This window comes from Marmota flaviventris, chromosome 6 (genome assembly GCF_047511675.1).
Source record: "Marmota flaviventris isolate mMarFla1 chromosome 6, mMarFla1.hap1, whole genome shotgun sequence".
NCBI classification, from domain to species: Eukaryota; Metazoa; Chordata; class Mammalia; order Rodentia; family Sciuridae; genus Marmota; species Marmota flaviventris.
In genome coordinates this window covers 22,676,842-22,697,102 of record NC_092503.1, presented here as the reverse complement: position 1 = coordinate 22,697,102, position 20,261 = coordinate 22,676,842, and the positions used below count along the sequence as shown (strand labels likewise).

At 39.8% G+C, this 20,261-nt stretch overlaps 1 protein-coding gene across 16 annotated transcripts in view; it reads right to left on the bottom strand.

Annotated features, from left to right (window-relative positions):
- The window catches only part of Hivep2 (HIVEP zinc finger 2), a 184,509-nt gene that overhangs the window by 44,838 nt on the left and 119,410 nt on the right, over positions 1 to 20,261 (bottom strand). For 11 of the 16 annotated variants that reach the window (XM_071612969.1, XM_071612980.1, XM_071612968.1 and 8 more), the window contains one exon: positions 18,945 to 19,175. The exons of the other annotated variants lie outside the window; for them this stretch is intronic. The gene's annotated coding sequence lies outside the window, so the exon portion shown is untranslated. The remainder of the gene's footprint in view (positions 1 to 18,944; positions 19,176 to 20,261) is intronic. 16 annotated transcript variants of the gene reach the window in all.

Genomic DNA, 20,261 nt, shown 5'->3' with positions numbered 1-20,261 from the left:
GCAGAGCACTTGCCTAGCATGCATGAGGTCTTGGGTTGTACCCCCAGCACCAAAAAAAAAAAAAAAAAACACTTCACTACTATAGATTCTCTTTAAAACAAGCAGAAATAGAGAAAAATAAGTAAAACAAGTAAATAAAACACAAAGAATATGACCAAATTAAGTACTTAATAATTTAATATAATGTCTAATATATATCAGGCTTGCTATGGTTTCATTGAGGGATTAAGACAAGGTGCCAAAACTAATATTATTGCAGCATCTGCTCCCTGATTTTTATATGGGTGTAAGCTATTCAAACAAGTAGATTATAATATTTCTTTTAATAGATTACGAGCAATACAATATAAAGAAAAACATCTTAATAATGCCTTGTGTGTTCAAAGCTTATCATCTCAGCCTCATAATATATTTCGAATGTGAAAAGAACATGAAGAAACTGAGGCTCAGAAAGGGTAAGAAACTGTTAGAGTAATTTCTCAAAGATCACACCTGCAGTGCTCTCTGCCTTGGCCTCCTGTTTCCCAGCACAAGGCTGTTGGCATGGACCACATGACAGAGAGGTCGCTCTGCTCTGGATCAACTCTGGCTGAATCTCTTACTTTGGGCTGAGTATCCTATTATGTAAAATTGTAATTATAAAGGTGCTGGCCCCACTTTGACACCACTCTGTCTGTGAGTCAAAATTGAGATGACATGTGAAAGTGGCTTGTCAATATTAAATAGCCAAAAAACAGTTAAAGTAGTTTCAAATCTCCTAATGCATATTGTTGTCTTTGCTACTAATGAACAGAGCAGTGTTCTTGCTGACTGATGAAAGCAAAATAGAAGAAATTCAAAGGCCTGATTCCTAACTAATACTTCCTGCTTCCTTGAGAGCCCTAAGTCTATCAACACAGTAACCAGTCTGAAAGCTTTTATACAATAGACTAATGTGACTATGCGGTGGCTAACCAAGGTCAGCCAAAACCTTCTGTACACACCCATCAGCAAACTTGTACTCACTGTATTCATTAAATTGCAGTCACTTTTACATCAACCTAATACTTACAAGTTCTGGATGGAAAATTTTTAATTTTCTTTTATTTTTTTCAGTCTTGGGGATTCCACTACCCAGGGCCTTGCAACTGCTAAGCAAGGACTCTACTTACTGAGTCCCATCCCCAGTCCTATTTTCAATTTTTTAACGTATTAATTAAACTTTATCTACACAAGTGAATTCAGATAGAATTAAAATAATTCAGTTCTAAATTATTTCATAACCCTTTCTTACACAGAACAAAGAAAATAGCTGTAACTCATCAAAAGCAATAGATCTGAAATAATTTCCTCAAGGACCCAGTAATTAGGACTTGAAGTTAATACAGGCACAAAACAGTGAATGAATCACACTCAATATCACCCCAAACTGAAAGCAAAGTAACTGTTTTCCCATTGTGTACATGTACGCCTGGTGTGTCCAAATAGTATGTACACTTATGTCTGGAAAATCCTTTGATTCGCTATTATCATAGCAATTTCATGCCAGGGCAGAATGGTGTAAACACTGCTGACTTGGTCTTCTAGGTAACAGTAGCTAGTGCCTGTCAAACGTGGAGGAAGACATTCAGTCAGAGAAGCCACAGGAAATTCTCTCCCCTTGGGCTTGTGTGGTGATAGGAGAAGGTCAAGAATCTCTATTGTCATTGCACCTGCTGTGAAGGAAGCCAGCCTGATGGCACCACTGAGGGGACAGAATAAAGAAGCTCAACAAAAGAAAGGCCCTGAAGGCTTTGGATAAGACTTGGCTGAAAGCACACTGCCGTGGACTGTTGAGATCAGGAGCCAACAACATTTCTATTTTCTGCTTTAAAAAACTGGGCAGGTTCTCTGTATCAAAGATATCCAACAAACACCCAAGTTAGAAGACCTTGGTGAAAATAGCTTGGGATGGTGTTTGCATCTTTTTAGATCTTAGAAGGCAAGAAGCCCTGGAATAATAAGTTTGTACTGTCTCTCTACCGGATTGCAATTTTCTGCCCAATCTACCCTTGCAAATGAAAAGCAATTCTGCTCCTGACTGATCAGGGCCAAGGGTGATCCCATGAAGCTGGGGTCATGGTGATGAAACATGTGAACTCTGGAATTAAAACAGAACTGCTTCTTAATCCTAATGTATCATTCACCAACTCTGAGATCTTGGTTAAATTGCTGACCCTCCCAGCATCTGTGTTTCCTCATCATGAAATGAGGACAATTACAGTTTTTATGCCAGAAGGTTATAACGAGTATTAAATGAGATGCCACATGTAAATCACTCAGGATAAGAGTTGCCACTAGTTAAATGTCATAAACTATTGGCATTCTTTAGAAAAGAGACCATTAGGTAGAGGAAGGGGATGAGAGCAGAAGGGGAGAGGAGAGAGGAAGCACCGGGGAGTGCAAATGATCAAATTAAGTTCTCTGCATCTTCGAATATGCCACAATAAAACCCACTATTCTAAATAAGTAATATAAACCAATAAATAAATATTGGCATTTTTATTTACATAATATCTGTTAAATTTCTCACATTAATAGCTATGATAAGAGCTAACATTAAATTTGCCAAAGTAGGTACTTGACTTTTATTATTTGAGTTCTAAGAAAAACAGGTACATCTAATTAGTCGAAAACGGTTATTTGATTTTGCCCATACATAAGCACACGTAAAATATGTTTCTATCTATAGACTTTGTCTCATGCAGTGTAATTTAAATCATGAAAATATTTAAAAGGCAAATTTTTATTATATTTCATAAAGTAGAAATTATTAAACAGAATATCAATCAGTGTTATAAAAATTTCTGCTAGGGAAGTTTTTTGTTTATTTGTTTTTTTTTTTTTTTAATGACAGAATGACTAACAATAAACTGTAACTTATTTCTCAGCTTGTCATCAAGAAAGCGTGGTTCTGGTCCTAAGTGTAGCCCAGGAGAAGCACAGAGGAGTTCATAGCACCACCTGGGCATCCCTAACAGACAGATAGGCATATGGATCTTGTCAATTTCAGAAGGGTCGTTCCTCTACAAGGGCTTGAAACACCAAGAGGGGTGGGAAATCATCAGACATCATCTTTCCCTGGAAGAACTGACAGACATCTCTTCGTTGTTTCCTCTGATCCTATAGAATTAAGACTAAAAGTCCAATTCTGGTCTGTCATGGCTAGCTTCCAAGTCAACGAATTATTTGAAAAATTAACACTCATGGAAAACATTTTTCCCCCAAAACACAACTGAGTCTCAAACACCAGAGTTCTGTCAACTAACTTCTAAAATGCAATGTGAAACTGTGATTAAAGTTCAAGGCGGAAGAATAGCAAACTGGTGACATCAGAAGGCAGGGAAGCCTCTGGGCTAAGATCCAGCTACTGAGTGAAAACAGTCCCTTGCAAGGAACAACTACACGAGCACCACGCCTGCCACAGATGCCCAGCATCACTGAAGAGTCTGAATTTCACCTTGTTCACTTATGAACGAAAATCCACAAAGACTTCACTTAACATCAACAAATCACAGAATCTTTTCAAATCCAGGAAATTACTAAGTTACTAAAGCCTATTTATTCTCAGAATGTTAAAAACCCTATTTTTTTCCCCAACAACTTTCCCAGAAATTAGATTAAGCAGCAAATATTTTCCTTTACTTCGGACTCAGTGTCTGGGTTGCAGCAGAGCTGTATAGCAGCAAAAAAATAAAAAATAAAAATCACTGAAAATGTCTGCATTTGACCAGCGTGAAAAAGCTTTCTTCATCACTCACAAATGTCTGAGGAATTCAGTCCTAAGAAGAGAAACCACTGCTTTTGGCTGCTGGAGTATGTCTCTATTACTGCAATTTTTAGATACTTATCAACATTCAATTAACATCTGTGATATGATATTAGTCATTATTAACACTTATTAAGCACCTCCGCCTCTACTCTGAGACACACAGAATTCAAGTTTAATAAGGTGAGACTCTAACTGGCAGACAGCTTCTTCGCTTGATGGATGCGTCCCTAGGAAACATCTGACTCCTTTCCAAGCTCAAATTTCTAAGTATTTAGCCTCCATTTTTACATATGCCCATATGCTCAGACACAAAAAAAGGCACAGTGGATCACGGATCATAATGAGTGAATTCATATAGGAAAACTGACAAAGAATACATTCTCTCCTTAGAATGATAGAAAGATTTGAATTTGCTGAGAGATCAAAATTTAAAAGCGAGAGGTGACATCTCAGAAATGGCTTCCTTTTAACATTCTAAGGGATGGTAAACAGAATAAAAATGACAAAATTGAGGCTATTTCAGAGGAGGAATCCCCACCAAATACATGGACAGTATTTTTATCTATGGAAATAATTTATTTTAAAAAGTCTGATTAGATTTTCTGACTGGAGATATCCTTGTGTTTGAGGGTCATGTTTCTCTCTGGGCTAATCCAAATGGCTCTGGAAGCTGTTCTGTACCCGACAATAGCTGTAGAGGAATCATCATTTTATCTTTTGTTGCTTCTTGATGTTAATTGGCAAATAATGGCATTGCTTGACAAAGACTAGTTACATAATGATAATTACATAGAAACCTCTACATTTTGAATAGACTGAATCTTGCAGGAGTCACCTCCCTGGGTGGCATGGGGAGAGCTATGCACTTGGATCAGCTCAGGGAGAAGCAATGGTGGGGTGGGGGGGTGGGGGGGAGACACCACTTTGCTTGCCCATTTCATTCTGCTCTGATGTCTGTGTTAATCAGAAAGCAGAGGACATTCCCTGGGGTCTCACCAACTTTGAGACTACACAGTGGCTATATCCAAAAACCGTGGTAACACAGGAAACCACTGAGGCAAAGCTGTAGGTAAGAGATGCTGTGATAGCAAGAAAAGAACACTGGGTTAAAGCAAATGCCGGCACATTTAAAAATACTTTGTCTTGTTGAATTTTTACTTGAGAAGGCTAGAGGTCACAGAGGCAGTAAGAGCCAGAGATGGGATTCTAAGTTAATTCTCTTTTACTCCAGAATCCTTAATATTTCCTCTGATCCACAGCACCTCTCACCTCCTGATTATGTACCCTTGGATAAGTCACTTTACCTTAGTGAGCCTTGGCTTCTCCATCTATCATATAAGCACAATAATTCCTGCTCTGCTGCTTTCCTGGGTTATTTTAAGAATTAAATGAATCTCCATACAGTCATACATTGCGTTCAGTCAATGACGGGCTGCATATATGACAATGGTCCCATAAGACTGTATGATGGACTGACGTGGCAGAGTTTTAGTTTGGGTAACTACACTCTGTAATGTTTGCAAAACAACAAAATTGCCTAATGACGTACTTCTCCATAATGTGTTCTGACATTAAGTGACGCATAGCTGTAAAGGAAAATAATATTAAAATGGCAATCACTAGATATTACGATATGAATATTAACTCCAAGGCCCTTCTCAATCAGTTTTAGAGATGTTCCATCACAGGCCTTCTATGCCATAACTTAAGTACTAACTTGGGATTGAGATCTTTCAAGGCTCTGGGGTCTTCCTGATTTGTTCCAATTCATCTTTAAGTCTAAGTAAACCTGCCTCCCTGAAGCCTTCCCCAGGCCCTCTCCTCTCCTACAATCCCACAGGACAGACATCGCCTACTCACTCTTCCCACTTAGTATCCCTCTCATAATAGAATGGGAGGCTCTTGGGACAAGGATTCTGTCTGTAATTGTTAATGCACTGCTAGCTGCTATAACAAAATCCAAATGTGTATCCTAACAAGTGGGTGGTTCCACTCTGGGAATAATTTAAAATACTAGGATCCTTCAAGCTTATGGCTTCACCATCTGTAACAAGGACTATGCGCACCATCAAGGACTCAAGCTGGCAGAAGAAGAAAACGGGGAGGGTCAACTGCAGAGGTTTAGGAGTCAGGAAAGGAAGTTGCATGCAAGACTCTCACCCACTTGGCCACATGACTTCTCTAACTGCAGGAGAGCCTGGTAACTGTGGTCTAAGTGTAAGCCCAGGAAGGATGGGACACAGGTTGGGAGAACAGCCAGCTTGGTGTCACACACACTAAAAACTTCCAAGATGTTTCCTGACATACAAATGAACCAACTTAGAAAATTGACAAGTTGTGGTCTTGACCATGAAGTAATAGAGGGAAAACAAGAATATTACTGTATACAGAACATTGTTCACAGATCTAACTCACTTAATTTCACAGATCAATGCTTGCCTCCCTTTTCCTAACATACCCAAGCCCAATTTTAAGGATAAAAAAGGATATCACCAAATGGAATGCATCATAATCAAAGCCTAAAGTTTCCAAACAAGAATCACCCTCTAATAAGGGAATGAGAGGGGAGACAGAATTTACTGGCAATACACAAAGAAGAGGTATAAAGAGCATGACCCAGTCTACTTGCTGTGCAACTTGCTTTAGAATTTTACATTTTTATAACACTAAGATGAAAAGTCCTGTCACATGTCACATAGCTAGGTTAGACTTGACAGCATAAAACTCTGATTCTGATGCTTTAATATCTATGTTGTTTAAAGTCAACTGAGTTTAAAGACTGATCAGTGCATGGATGAAAAAGACATTTGGAATTTTTGTTTTATGTAAAGTCAATCAGTATACCAACAATGATTGTAGGATCTTTTAAGGGTATCACAGCAAACCCTATAGTAAATAAATTTTGATTTTTAAAAAAAATGTCTCCATTTGACCAAGTCAAGACTGTCAGTGTATTTAATTCTCACAAAAAGAGATCTATCATGTGCAAGTGGAAGTTTTAGTGGGGCACTATTCCGTCATTACCTGGAAGCTCCAGGTGCTAGAACGGTTCAGGGTTCAGGCTCCAACCCTGAGGATCTCTCTTTTTTCACTGGAGTTGGCTCTACCACAAACTCTCAAAATAGATTTATTTCTGCTATTTTTCTGACTATATTTTAAAAGAGAAATGACATAGGTTTCACAGATGCTGGAGAAATAATTACAGTTGCACAGGCAAGGCATATAATTAGTTGAAGAAATGGGTAAAAAAAGACTTCACCTACACTCCGTGGGCACGAAGGCCTGGGATTAACTGTGAAGCAACTGCTGTCTGTATCTTTCATATCTACAACCAATACTGAGGAAAAAGAAACCCTACAACTAGACACACACACACACACACACACACACACACGCAACTCGGGACACGAAGACATCCTGCCTAAATTCAAGTGAGCACAGATGCTTGCACTGAAAATATACCCTGTTAACGTCACCAATGGGTGTGCAGCAAAATCCAGGACAGAGCAAAACAGGGAGGATAATGAAGCAATTCTTCTCTTCCTACATTCAAGGGCCACAAATACTTCCCTGGCGTCACAGAGAGGGAACCTCTCTTCTTGACAGCTGGCATATTCATGCACCTCTGATTCCTAAGGGCTGGGAGGATGGAAGAAGCAGGCAAGGAACCAAATTTTCTCCTTTTTCTACAAACCTGTTGAACTCATTAAGGATTCCAACTTCTAAGCTGCAGGATCCCCTAAGTATGAATATTGAAATCTACATACCTGTTTTCACAACCTCCTTAAATTATTTTTGAGGTTTACAAGCAAATGTACGATGACACAGGGTAGCAAACTCCAGTTCAAACTTCAATTGCCATGGAAGCACAACACCAATTTATTTTTATCCAACATGGATACATTTTAATTGAAAGAATTTGCTCACAGCTTCAACAATCACGCCTTGGTGGTGAAGAGCTCAAAGGACGTGCGAATAATTATAAATGAATATTACACATGGCACGGCATGGCCAGCTCCACTCAGTTTCAGAAAAAAAAAAATTATATGTGTGTTAAAGCAGATTGATGTCCCCATAAAGGCAGGGATTTGGAAGGTACACGCGACAATAAGTCCATGCTCTCGTTATCATCGAAGTCCACAACTCTAGTCCCTTCAGGGCCCAGGAAGGTAATGAAGTGTGAAGTGGCTAAAACAAGAAGGAGGGTGTGTCCAAGAGCCAGGTGAACAATGAACATCTTGCCTTAATGTGGATTCAAGAAGAAACTGCACTGAACCAACACAGAGGTCCCCAGTGACCCCTGCCTGCGGGAACAAATGGACAGTCTATTTCTCTCAATTGACCTTTGCTAAAGTATTAAGCAAAAAGTAAGATGCTAAAAGTTGTTCTATGGTATAAGTGCTGGGGTCTGCAGACATGCGAGTGCATCAGTGAAATACAGACTCCATAGTTATAAGAGATGGTGAGGAGGACAAAGCTGACATCCTTTAAGAAAACAGGAGTCCACTAAGGGCTTCTTCCTGAGTATTTGGCCGTTCCACCTCTGCTTGCAGAAATTCCTAAAGAAAAAGTGCTAGATAATTATTCTGAATAGACTTAAAAAAAATGAATGGGGAACATCCAATCTTTAAATTGGACTCTGTGGGGTATGACCATCAAAATATTAGCCCTTGTGTGAAAAAATAAGCAAATGAACATAAAAAAGAAATAATCAACACAATCCCTTAGCATTGCACTAAAGAATGTCACTTTGCATAACAGAGAGCATGAGTATTTATACATCAATATGAGGTGAAGCACACACCAGGTAACTAAAAGACAGGATGCCATGTAAGCACAGGAGTAAGTACAGAGCCCAAGGGGCCAGGAGTGCAGGTACATGACCCTGGGCCACTCCTCCTAGCCAGCTGCTGTGCACAGCTTCCCACAGAGGGCCAGGGAGCTTCTGGATTGATCTCCACCCTGACATTCCAACCAACCCCCCAGAGCCCAATGGTAAAAAGCCAGGTCTCTCCCACCCACAGAACACAGGGACCTTTTCACAGAGCTTGCTCTTCCTCATGGTGGAAAAGAGGGGCAGACAGGCCACGGGATCCTGCCTTCGTTTGCTCTTCTGCAGGGCTTGCCAAGTAGGGCAGAGTTTTACAGGAAGAAATCTTCTACCGTTCCTGGGGGAGGAGCTTTTCAGAACACAGACACTACTGGAACTGTCCTTGGCAAACCAGAATATGAGGTCACTGTTTTCATATACCATCTTTATGAGCAGTTAATTCTCCAATTTAGCAATCCATTATCTCCTTTCTAAAAGAAATATAAATATGGAATATTTGCTATATTCAAGAAATTGCAATAGCTCCTGAGCTGGTTTTGGGGAGGGACTCACAAAGATAAACAAGATATGATGCTTGACCTCAGAATTTACTCCCAGAAAAGAGAAACAAAAATAATTAACTTTCTGGACACATACACGTGACAATCTTATGCTTAGCCTTTTGCATACATTATCTCATTTAATCATCAGAATAACCCTGAGGTAAATGGTATGACTCCCATTTTTTAAGGTAAGTTTTGTAGTGATCATGTAATTATCCAGGGTCACACAGGTTATGAGGAGCTGGAGCTAGAACCAGGCACACCCCACTGCAATGCCCCTGCTCTTACTCTGTGATGAGTACTTCAAGAATAATTAAAGAGGACAGTGTGTATCTTTGGTTGGAGGAATCAGGGAGGGCTCCCCAGAGGATAGTGATATTAGATATACCTTGGAAGACTGAGTTAGAAGAGTTTTAAAGGCAGGGATTAAAGGGCCAGGCCACCCAGGGAGGTGGAACAATGCACCAATAACTCTGGCCTGTTGAACACCAAGCTGTAGGCAAACAGTCAGCTTGACTAATACTCCATAGTTTCATATGAAGACCTCAGAACCATAAGTCTAGAAAGGTCAGCTGAGGCCAACATGCCCTTCATGCTTAATTTAAGTAAATATGAACCTCAGTTTGCATGCCCTGAGGACACTCCATATTTAATTTGCATTGTGGCCAACCAACCATCCAGATGAAGATGTCTCAGAGGCAGAGCGTCTCCTATGGCTAGATTGAAGTGGGGTGTGTGTGTTATCAGAAGACAGACAGGGTGTAAAACTGTGGCTGAATGTAGGCCTGGAAAAGTCCCCGTACGTTGAAATAATGTAAACTATTCATTTTGTTTTCCATAGAAACACTGTCATAAGGAAAAGAATATTTCATAGCCACAGCTGGTTACCCATGTTCTAAGAAGAAGCCCTAACTTGTATTTGCTATAGAATAATGTCTTCAACCTGTAATTACAGAGAGTTGTATCATGGTCATAATTTTAATGAACCAAAACTATCCAGGAGCCAAAAGCTTTGCAGGACTATTGGGGGTGGGGGGAGGCTGTAGAACTAGTGCCAAGTGACTCCTAGGAAAGAGGCTCTGCACAGACCAGAAGATCACTGGCTGATGAAGAACAGCCATGAAGTCCAGGATTCCAAAACTCATGGGGCCAAGTCTTAGGCAAACTGACCAGCTAGTGTTCAGCTTCAGAGCATCTCCTGACTTTCAGGATCTTCCCTCACTCAAAAGAGGTTCCTAAAGGTACATCTCTGATCTCATTATTTTATTGCTCTGAAACTTTCACCCCACCCCCAATCTATCATGTTCCAAAATCCAGATCTACCACTATGATCCTCTGGAATCAACTCTTTACTGTCCATCTAACTCAACTTCCACTGCAACTACTCCAGTGTGCTAAGATGTAGAAATAGGGCTTAGTCACAGTTCTCAAGCATAATAATCTCTCCCATCCTTATGCCTTTGCTCAGGCCACAAGCTCTGCCTGGCACACCTTCCTTACTACCTCTATCATGAGCTATTGAAACCTAACCGGACAGAAGAACCAGGTCATGTACCAGCTATTCAATAAAACCTGGAACACAATAAATGTTCTGTATGTATCTGTTGCATGAGGTGGATGGATAGGTGGATGGATGGACAGCTGGATGGCTAGATGTATGGATGGATGTTGTGAATTTCTCTGGTAGTGATCATTCCCTCATCAATGTGCATTTCTGTTTTATTCTGAAACTCTTTGCATGTTCATTTCTTCCATAAACATCTGGATATATTTCTCCTTTTTCTTATTAAATGGAAAACTCTTTTAAAGACTGAACTATATTGGTCTTAGTAACCCACACAAATCCTAGTACAAGATCTTTCATAGATTATATGCTTAAGATAAATATTTAAAAAAGTAATATGGTAGACTTGACAGGAGGTGGTGAATGTACATCATGGTCAGCTTAATACATTTAAGGGATAAACCTGAGGTATGAAGGGTTGGTAAGCAGACTGGGCTTAGCTTTACCTTAGACAGAGCAGGGTCTCTAATTAGAAGTTTTGCCAGAGATGGTCAAGGTCATCACCTATGCTCCCTCAGGACTCAACTCTGGCACCACATCTTCCTCGAGAAGCCTTCGGAGAACACTCTGCTCAACCCACTGCCCATACAGGAGGGTCCTCCCTCCTGACCCTGCACATGAACCCTTCAGACACAGGCTGAGCACACTGCTGCACAACTGCTGCTCCCTCAGCCTCTCCTCAGTTCAGAGGAGTCAGCTCTGCTTGTCTCTGTCATCTGTCATCTTCAGAGCACTATCTGGCACACAGTTGGCTCTCAATAAAGGTTTCCTAGCAAGCATTTTATTTTAGAGTTACTTAGCTAAGATTCTGATGTTTTATCTACTAACTACAATCATCATTGATAGCAAAACCAGGAGAGGTTGCTAATCTCTTAGGGGAATGGAACTGAGCCTGGCTTTACAGCCAAGAGGCCTCAGTCTGGAACATCAGCTCTGCTTCTTACTAAGGCTGTGATCTTAAATAAATCACTGACCCTCTGCTGGCTGATTTCCTCACACCTCCCATGGGGATAACAATACTGACCCTGCAGGGTGTTGTGAGGGCCAGAGATTATGCAAATCAGGCACCAAACAGAGTTTCTGGAAATTGGGTATTGCTGTATAGTGGCAGCAATTATAATGACTAAGGAGACGGGTAAAAGTAAATGTTGAAATGTATATTTTTTTTCAAATAATATACATACGTATATAAGTATTTTTTTTTTCATTTTACTGTTCTTTTTTTTAAAATAGCAAATAGAAAAAGTTAATTCAGTAACATCATACAGGCATAGTTCACATCTTTGGGGCTAAAAATTATTTGTCATGCTGCCAGGAAGAATAATAAAAATATGAAGCAATATACAGGGAACATATCGAGTTGATAGGAAAACATGCAAAATATGGCACAATAGGAAAGGTTACATGATCTGTCTTCAATCTGACTTCCTTTCCATGGTGTTCTGAGGAGAATTAAAAAAAAAAAAATCAGGGAGGAGGAAAGAGGATGTTTTCACAACATTAAATATTTAAAGTGGGTTGATAAGAGCACTGTCTCTCAGGAATCCTTCCTCACTCATCTCCATGCCTCCCAGGCAATGGAAGGGGTGCATATGTATGCCACACTGAGAAAAGGCAATGTGGAAATGTGTTTGTGACAGTCTCCGAAGAAGAATCTAGTGTCTAGCTTCCTGGGTAAACAAGTCACCCAGTTCAAAGAAAGTCAGAAAATTCTCCTGAAGATGTCTGTTTTCCTGAGGGCGGGGAGGACGACAGGACACATGGGACAGGGAGGGAAGGCCGGGTGGAGAGACAGAGAGTGCTGACAGCATTCCACCACAGAATGACCTCAGAAGCACTGGAAGACAGATCATTAAAAATACAACACTTGCGATCTCTCTTCCATTGCAGATACAGAGAGCTTAGTGAAAGCAAAAATGATCAGTTAAGATCAATTTAGGAAACCTGGCTTTATACAAATAGGAGTAAGTAGGTGGATTTGTCCAAACCACGCTATTTACATCTTCTAAACCCTATCATTTTGTGCAATGGCTAAAATTTCTTGCATGTCACAAGTCTTTCTCCTCCTCCCCCACCACACAATGTGGCTGCTTTGAAGAATGTCAGTCTGGGAATAAGGAGAAGAAAGGGCCATTATTTTGAAGTCTCACAAATTCACAACTGAATTCAAAACAGACAACTTTCAGCTTAAGTATTTACAAATAAGCAAATGGTGTTCAAGAGGCAAAGCCAACCAAACTTATATCATGGGATGAAAACACTTTCTAACACATTCTCACAACACAGATTTCACTGACTTCTCTCCTTGGGTTAGGTGTGTACATTAATTTAAATCCTTTATTTAGCAATTTCAAATGGCTCCTTGAGTTCTTCTGACTAATGAATATTATACAAATGAGTAAATAAATACCAAAATAGATCCAGACTTAGCTACAGATCAACATGGAGTAGCAAGAGCCAGATTTGCCTTCCCACCTGAAAACTACTGTAAAGACAGATAATATACATGAAACAACAGCTTTTGAGATGACCAGCCGCCTAGGAACAAAGGCAGTGATCCCTGGAGGAAGGCAAGCAATGAGGTGTGCACAACAATCATCCTACCTTACTACCTAGAGAACTTTCAGGCCATGCACAGAAAGCAGAACCCAGCAGAGACCACAGTCTCTGTGCACAGAGGGCTTGGAGCCAGAAGTCCAGGGAGCTCAGAACAGCTAAAGACCACAGGGCCAAGGATTGGGGAGAAAAGCGTTCCACAGGGAGAACTCCAAAGATCCTAGGATAAAACACTCAACTGTATATCTATCAGTTGAACATATGTGCATGTGAGGCACTACACACATAGCCAGAGAAGAACCACCTGAAAGTATTGAGAGCTCATGCCAGGTGTTAACAGAGGACCAAGAAAAGTACCTCTCCAACAGATGGAGCAGAAGATCTCATAGTACATGAGGCACTGGTTGGACCATGAAGAGGGATCAAACTATCTCCAAGAATCTTAACTATGCCCCAATAAAATGTTTAAGCATAGTTTTAAGAATTCTAAAGTTTCTAGTACTCAATAAGGTCAAATTCTGCTATACCAGCTAAAATTATCAGGCCTACAAAGAAGCAGAAAAATCTGTTCCATACAGAGAAGAAAAATTAATTTTCTACCTCAGAAATGACACAGAATTAGTAGAAAGGTTATTTTAACAAAGTTATTTTAGCTGCATTCCAGATGTTCAAAAACTAGGAACACCTACAAAAGGAACTCAGTTGAACTTCTAGAGAAGAAAACTTGAAAATCTGAGACAAAAATTACATTGGGCAGCAGATTAGGTACTAATGGCAGATTACACATCACAGATGAAAAGGTTATTATCATTTTATCATTATTATTATTTATTATTATAAAAAAGGTTATTATTATTTCTATTAGCAACAGAAACTAACCAAAAGGAAACAAACAAAACACCTACTCAAAGCCTATGATTCCAAAATTGTGTCTGCTATGGTTGGGATATGATTTGCATGTGCCCCCAGAGGTCTGTGTGTTGAAGCTTGGGTCCTCAGTCGGGCAATGTGAGAGGTGGTGGAAGTTTTGAGAAGTAGGACCTAGTGGGGAAATCATTAAGGGCACTGCCCTTGGATGTGATTAACATAGTTCTTGTGGGACTCCAATCAGTTCCTAAAAGAGAGAGTTGCTATAAAAGAGAGCAACTTTTATGGCTCTTTGGCTTCCTGTGTCACCATGTGATCTCTCTTCCTTCCACATGTATTTTCACTGTGATGCCATCTGTCGTAATATGATGTAACCAGGTCCCTTGCCAGAATCAGCACAATACCTCTTGAACATCCAGCCTCCAAAACTGTGAGCTAAATAAACCTCTTTTCTTTATAGTGTATCTGACCTCAGGAATTTTGTTATAGTGATAGAAATCAGACTAATAATTGTCTGAGAGTTCAAAGAAGGTCAGTTGTCCTGGGGTTGAAATTCATTATATAGGTGAAGATCAATTTCAGACTTTAAATTAAAAAAAAAAAAATGTTTATTTTGTTAATAAGGTTGTATGATTTTATTGATTTGTCTTACTTTATAGACATATACACTGTTTCTAAGACCTATATAGAGCTATCTATGGAGCCTTAAATGAGGACTAATAAAAATTATGACTTTTCCATTTTAAGTACCTAGCTATATGTATATGTATACATACATACATAAGTACACACACATACATATATATACACATAAATATGTGAACACATACTTGCAATAATAAAAACCCATTGGAAGGCTATTCTTCTTAATACTTTTAGTACAATTACTTTAAAACAATCAAAATCATTAGGAGAGCTTATTTCCCTTCAAAGATAAACATTCTTTGTTTTTCCAATCTGGTTTCTAACTGAAAAATCTTTCATTTCATCTATAGCTTCCAGTTTCCCTTGCTAAATACTCTGGATTCTAGAAACTATCACTCACCTTCAAGATTTCATTATTTAATATAAACAGATGATCCCCATAATAATTACCTTTCCTTTACTTTGCCCCTTCAGTGGTATAAAAAGTAGCACATTGTTAAATTATTTAAATTCAACTTATAAATGATAAGACATTTATACCTGCTTGCCTCACCAGTTCTGCTATTTTTTTTTTTTCTTTTTGGTATCGGGGATTGAACTCAGGGGCACTTGACCACAGAGCCACATCCCCAGCCCTATTTTGTATTTTATTTAGAGACAGGGTCTCACTGAGTTGCTTAGCTCCTTGCTTTTGCTGAGGCTGGCTTTGAACTTGCGATCCTCCTGCCTCAGCCTCCTGAGCAGCTGGGATTACAGGCATGCACCATCGTGACTGGCAGTTCTGCTATTATTTAAATAAGCCATATATTCACTTTCTTTTTGTAATCTTTCTCCTATTACTTTATTGATTTAACTAGCAGGTCCATGCTGGTCCCTGGAAACATGATAAATAAGATATAATCATTAGTGTCTATGGCCTAGGGTCAGACAAATGAAAAACATTTTTACACATATGTATGGTTGAGTCTGGGGAGAACACATGGGAAGAGGAATGAGGAGGTGACCAAGGGTGCTGGGGACAGGGCTGGGGAGGCAGGAAAATACTGCATAACAGAGATGGCCTTTATGTGTCGAATGTGTGTGGAAGTGCACCTAATAGAGAAATTGGAAAAGGACGTTAGATGCAGAGGAAATAGCAACTGTAGATTCAGGAAGCACAAGGAAGCAGAGTGTGTTCTGGGAACAAATCAACGCGGGTATGATCACAGTGCAGGTTTCGTGAAGAATAATAGCCAGTTTCGAGGAACGAGGCAGAAACTGAAAAGTGGGTCCAGATAATAATGCACTTCTTATAATGAGGCCAAGATTTTGAGTTTTGTCCTGGAGCATGAAGGTCACAAGCATCAGAGTGACTCCAGGTGAGGCAAGAGTCAAAGGCGGTTCCTGATTCCAGCTCAGATGAGGATTGAGCGGGTGGGGATTTAGTGGAGAGGCAGGAGGAGGAGCAGGTCTTGGAGGTAAGGTGTGATCGGACACACCGAATCTGAGTTTATTTGGGCCATTTAACAGAGGTATCTGGCACAGCTCTGCACTGTTTTCCGACTGGGACACCTTCTGAGTAATGGATCCTTGGAAGATTTCCCCCTGTGAGCATCAACCCAGCTCAAGTCCCTTCCACAGGCCAGGTCTCATCAAACACCTCCTCCTCTGTGTTCCACCCAGGGTTTCTTATCACTCCACATATTTGCATAATGGGAAGGGTGGCTTCTCCCTCTGCATTGAAGACCCACCCAGACCACCAGACACCATTTCCACCCCTCTGCATTTGCCTTTCTCACCATGCTGGCACATTGCTATTGCTCCCCCGAGTAGATCTGCTCTAAGACCTCCTCCAGCCAACTGCGCATCTCCCTCTTCAAAGCCCTCCCTGGCTCCCTGTAACTCCAAACACTCCAGGCTCTAAATCAATTACTTCTTAGAAGCTCTTAATCCTAAACATGGAGGGGGTGGGGTCTACTGCCATTAAGTTGTTCAAGTACTAAGACAATCTGGTTCTATAGAAATTTTTATTTGAATTTTCTATTAAAAAAATTGTAACAGTTTTGGGGAATATAGAGAGAAGAGAGACGGGGTGAGTGAAAGTGGAATAGTTGGTTGACAGCTCCTTGAGGCCAGGACACAGTTTTGTTCAACTCGAGTTGAATGGTACTAACCAGGGCATGTGAGGACTTCAGAGAAAAGAAGGTTAGTATGTCCTTCAAATTATCTTCTGACCCCAGGTTCTAAAACTGAAATACAAACTAAGATTTTAGGGGCCCAAATTTTCTTCTGAGACTCAGATATTTTTTGGTCAACATATCACAGAAATTTAAAAATACCTTTAATAAAACAATCATTTGGTAATTAATTGGCCTAAAATCTAGCCAAAATATGAAGTCTCAGGTTTAGAACTCTACAGTTGTAGTCAGAGCCAGAAAAGATACACTTTGAGAACGAAGCTCTGTTCTCTCACTAATTTCATTTAACTTGCATGCTGATCTTTTGGCCATTTGGAGATGAATAGCAGTCACAAAACAGTGACAATCACAAGCTCAAATCTAAATTATTTCATTTTAAATTATTTAATAAGCTAATGCTTATTAGCCAATTCTTTCTGGTTTAGTAAATAGGAAGTACCTGTGTGTCTCAGGCACTTTGCTGTGTACAACAAACACAGAGGTAAATAAAACATTACCAGTTGGGCTGGGGTTGTGGCTCAGTGGTAGAGTGCTTGCCTAGCATGTGTGAGGCACTGGGTTTGATTCTCAGCACCACATATAAATAAAGTCTATTGACAACTAAAAAAACATTTTAAAAAAAAATTACCAGTAAGCAAAAGATTCTCAAAGTTCACACCTTCAGATGTAAAAAAATGAATGCTAACACAATTTTAAAAGAAAAATAATAATAATAATAATAATCATACACGAAGCAATAGAGGAACACCACAGACAAAGCAGGAAAAAAATCTGCTTTGAGGAGTTGCAAATAGATGTGTCAGAAAGTGACATTAAACTAAGTTTCAAAGCGGGAAAGAAGATGGGAAGGAATATATATATGGAGCATCGACTGTTCTCCAGACACAAGGGAATTATCTCATTGTCGGCTCCATTTTAGAGATACTAAGACTGAGGCAGGACAACTAGAGTGACTTTTATCTTGCCTCACCACCAAACTTCAAGCACTGCTTCGTATGTTCTGTGTAATACCCAAGCTCCCTCCCAACGACAAGGAGTATTATAGGTAGAAAAGTATAAGAATCATTATTGCTATAGTTAAAGCTTCTTAAAAAGTATCTCTTATAAAATCTTTACTTTTAATAAATTAATATATTATGGTTGTGATTATAATTTTCTATCTGCCTGTAAAAAGCTTTCAAAACCCATTAAGAAATGCCCAATTAAGAAATACCCAATGTCATACAAGAGATTTGTGAGACTTAAAAAATCATATACAGGAGCTGGGGATGTGGCTATGTGGCTCAAGCGGTAGCGCGCTCGCCTGGCATGCGTGCGGCCCGGGTTCAATCCTCAGCACCACATACAAACAAAGACGTTGTGTCCGCTGAAAACTAAAAAATAAATATTAAAAAAAAAATCATATACAGAATGTTGTATCCACATGCATTCTTGCAGGAAAAAGAATTGGGAGCTTTTATAAGCCTCAAATGAGCCTATGAACCTCTCTCTCTGAAGAGGCCAAGAACCACGGATCCACTGGGTTTTGCTAGGCTTTTAACTGTTTTTTCAAAAGGAAAAAATACATATGAGATTCAGTTTCATACATAAGGAAATGCATTTCATATACAATAAGGAAGAAGATTAATACGCTCTATTAATAATGTAACAACTTGATAATGAGACATTGAAGTGACCCTTACCCACCTTTCTAATAACTACTCAGGATGTTAACAGTGAAAGGATCATTTAGAAAGCTAATTTCCTTTTCATCATGCCTGTTAAGTGTTTACTTTAATTCACATCCTGTGTGACCCTATGGGAAAATTTTTCACTAATACTGGGGAAAATCCCACAGGGTTACACAGGATGTGAATGGGGCCTGCACTGAACAAACTTCAGCTTGAAAAATAAAATTAGATAGGTGAGTTTCGCTTTCTGTTTGTCATAAGTTCCACTTTCTGGCTCCCAAAGTTTAGATGCATCGTGTACCTGCATTTCTGAGATGGCCGTTCAACAGCATCCCAACGTTCTCACTGTCTTTTTAAAAGAAGGATTTCTCTGTGTTGCACAGCAAAATCCTTCCGGCAGAAGAGGCAAATCTGTGGTGTCAATCAAGGCGAGCTGGCTGGAGCACTCCCGGGGCTCCAGCATACCTGTGCTGCACACAGTTCAGCCGCCGTTTTCCATTTCCTGTGGAGAATACACATCATACCACTTCCCCTATAGAAAAAAGAAAGCAGCCCAATTTAATTGCTGATGGAAACATTGTCATACTTTCCACTGGCCAAGCTTGAAACCATTACTGATCTAACCTTCATTAATTTTTCCATAACAATTTGCAGAAATGTCAGGAAGCAGCTGTACGAAGACTGATTAATTGTCTTTATCACAGCTACTTCACCAGGCGCATTCTCTCTGTTATTTATACATCTTTCTCTCTGTTATTTATACATCTGCATGTATAAATATATATTTCAGTTTTTTAAAAAATTGAGGACTTTTCTGTGTTGATTGGTATATGGATGGCGGTCTGTCTTACTCTGAAAACTCCATATCTTTGTCTGATAGTCTTCCAATGGCCCAAACCATTTCAGATCTGGAGGACACCCCGCGAAGTTTGGGACAGCATCCATGAAGGAAAAGATTGCCTCCTGCCCATTACTCAGAGCTGTTCAAACAGACGTTAATGGATTCAAGTCTTAGAGCAACACTGCATTTATTAGTCAATCACAGGAGCTAAAATTCACTTCCGAAATGTGAATTAGAAAATCAAATGCCCTTTTTCTATTTTTTTTTTTCACTTTCTTTCCTCCCTCATCATTTTAGGCTGAGCTATGCCATCTGTCTCACCCTATCAAATAATGTGCTGTGCATGCCTGGCAAAAATAAGTGGAACAGTGCACCTCAGAACCCCCTGTGCGCAACCACTGAGCGTCTCTAACTGGTACACAACAGAATCTGGCCATCTGGGGTAACCGGTTACAGCAAGCTTGGCTCCTCCACCACTCAGACTTGTAGACTTTTAACTAGTTGGCAAAATGTCAACTAGTGTTCAAGAACAGAAACACTAACAAACATTTCTTTTTTTCAAAACACAAGAATCCAGATATATATTTCCAAAGCGAACTGGCCGATGTTGCCGGTGGGAAGGCTTCAAAAGCAAAGATCAAGAAGCTGTCACATCCTTGAAATGGAGACAGAGTCAACTGGAACCTAGCGCTTTGCAGCACTACTCAAGTTTGGGGTCAGAACGTGTCTGTCTTTCCCGCATATTGCCTGCATACATACAAGGAAGGGACTAAAGCG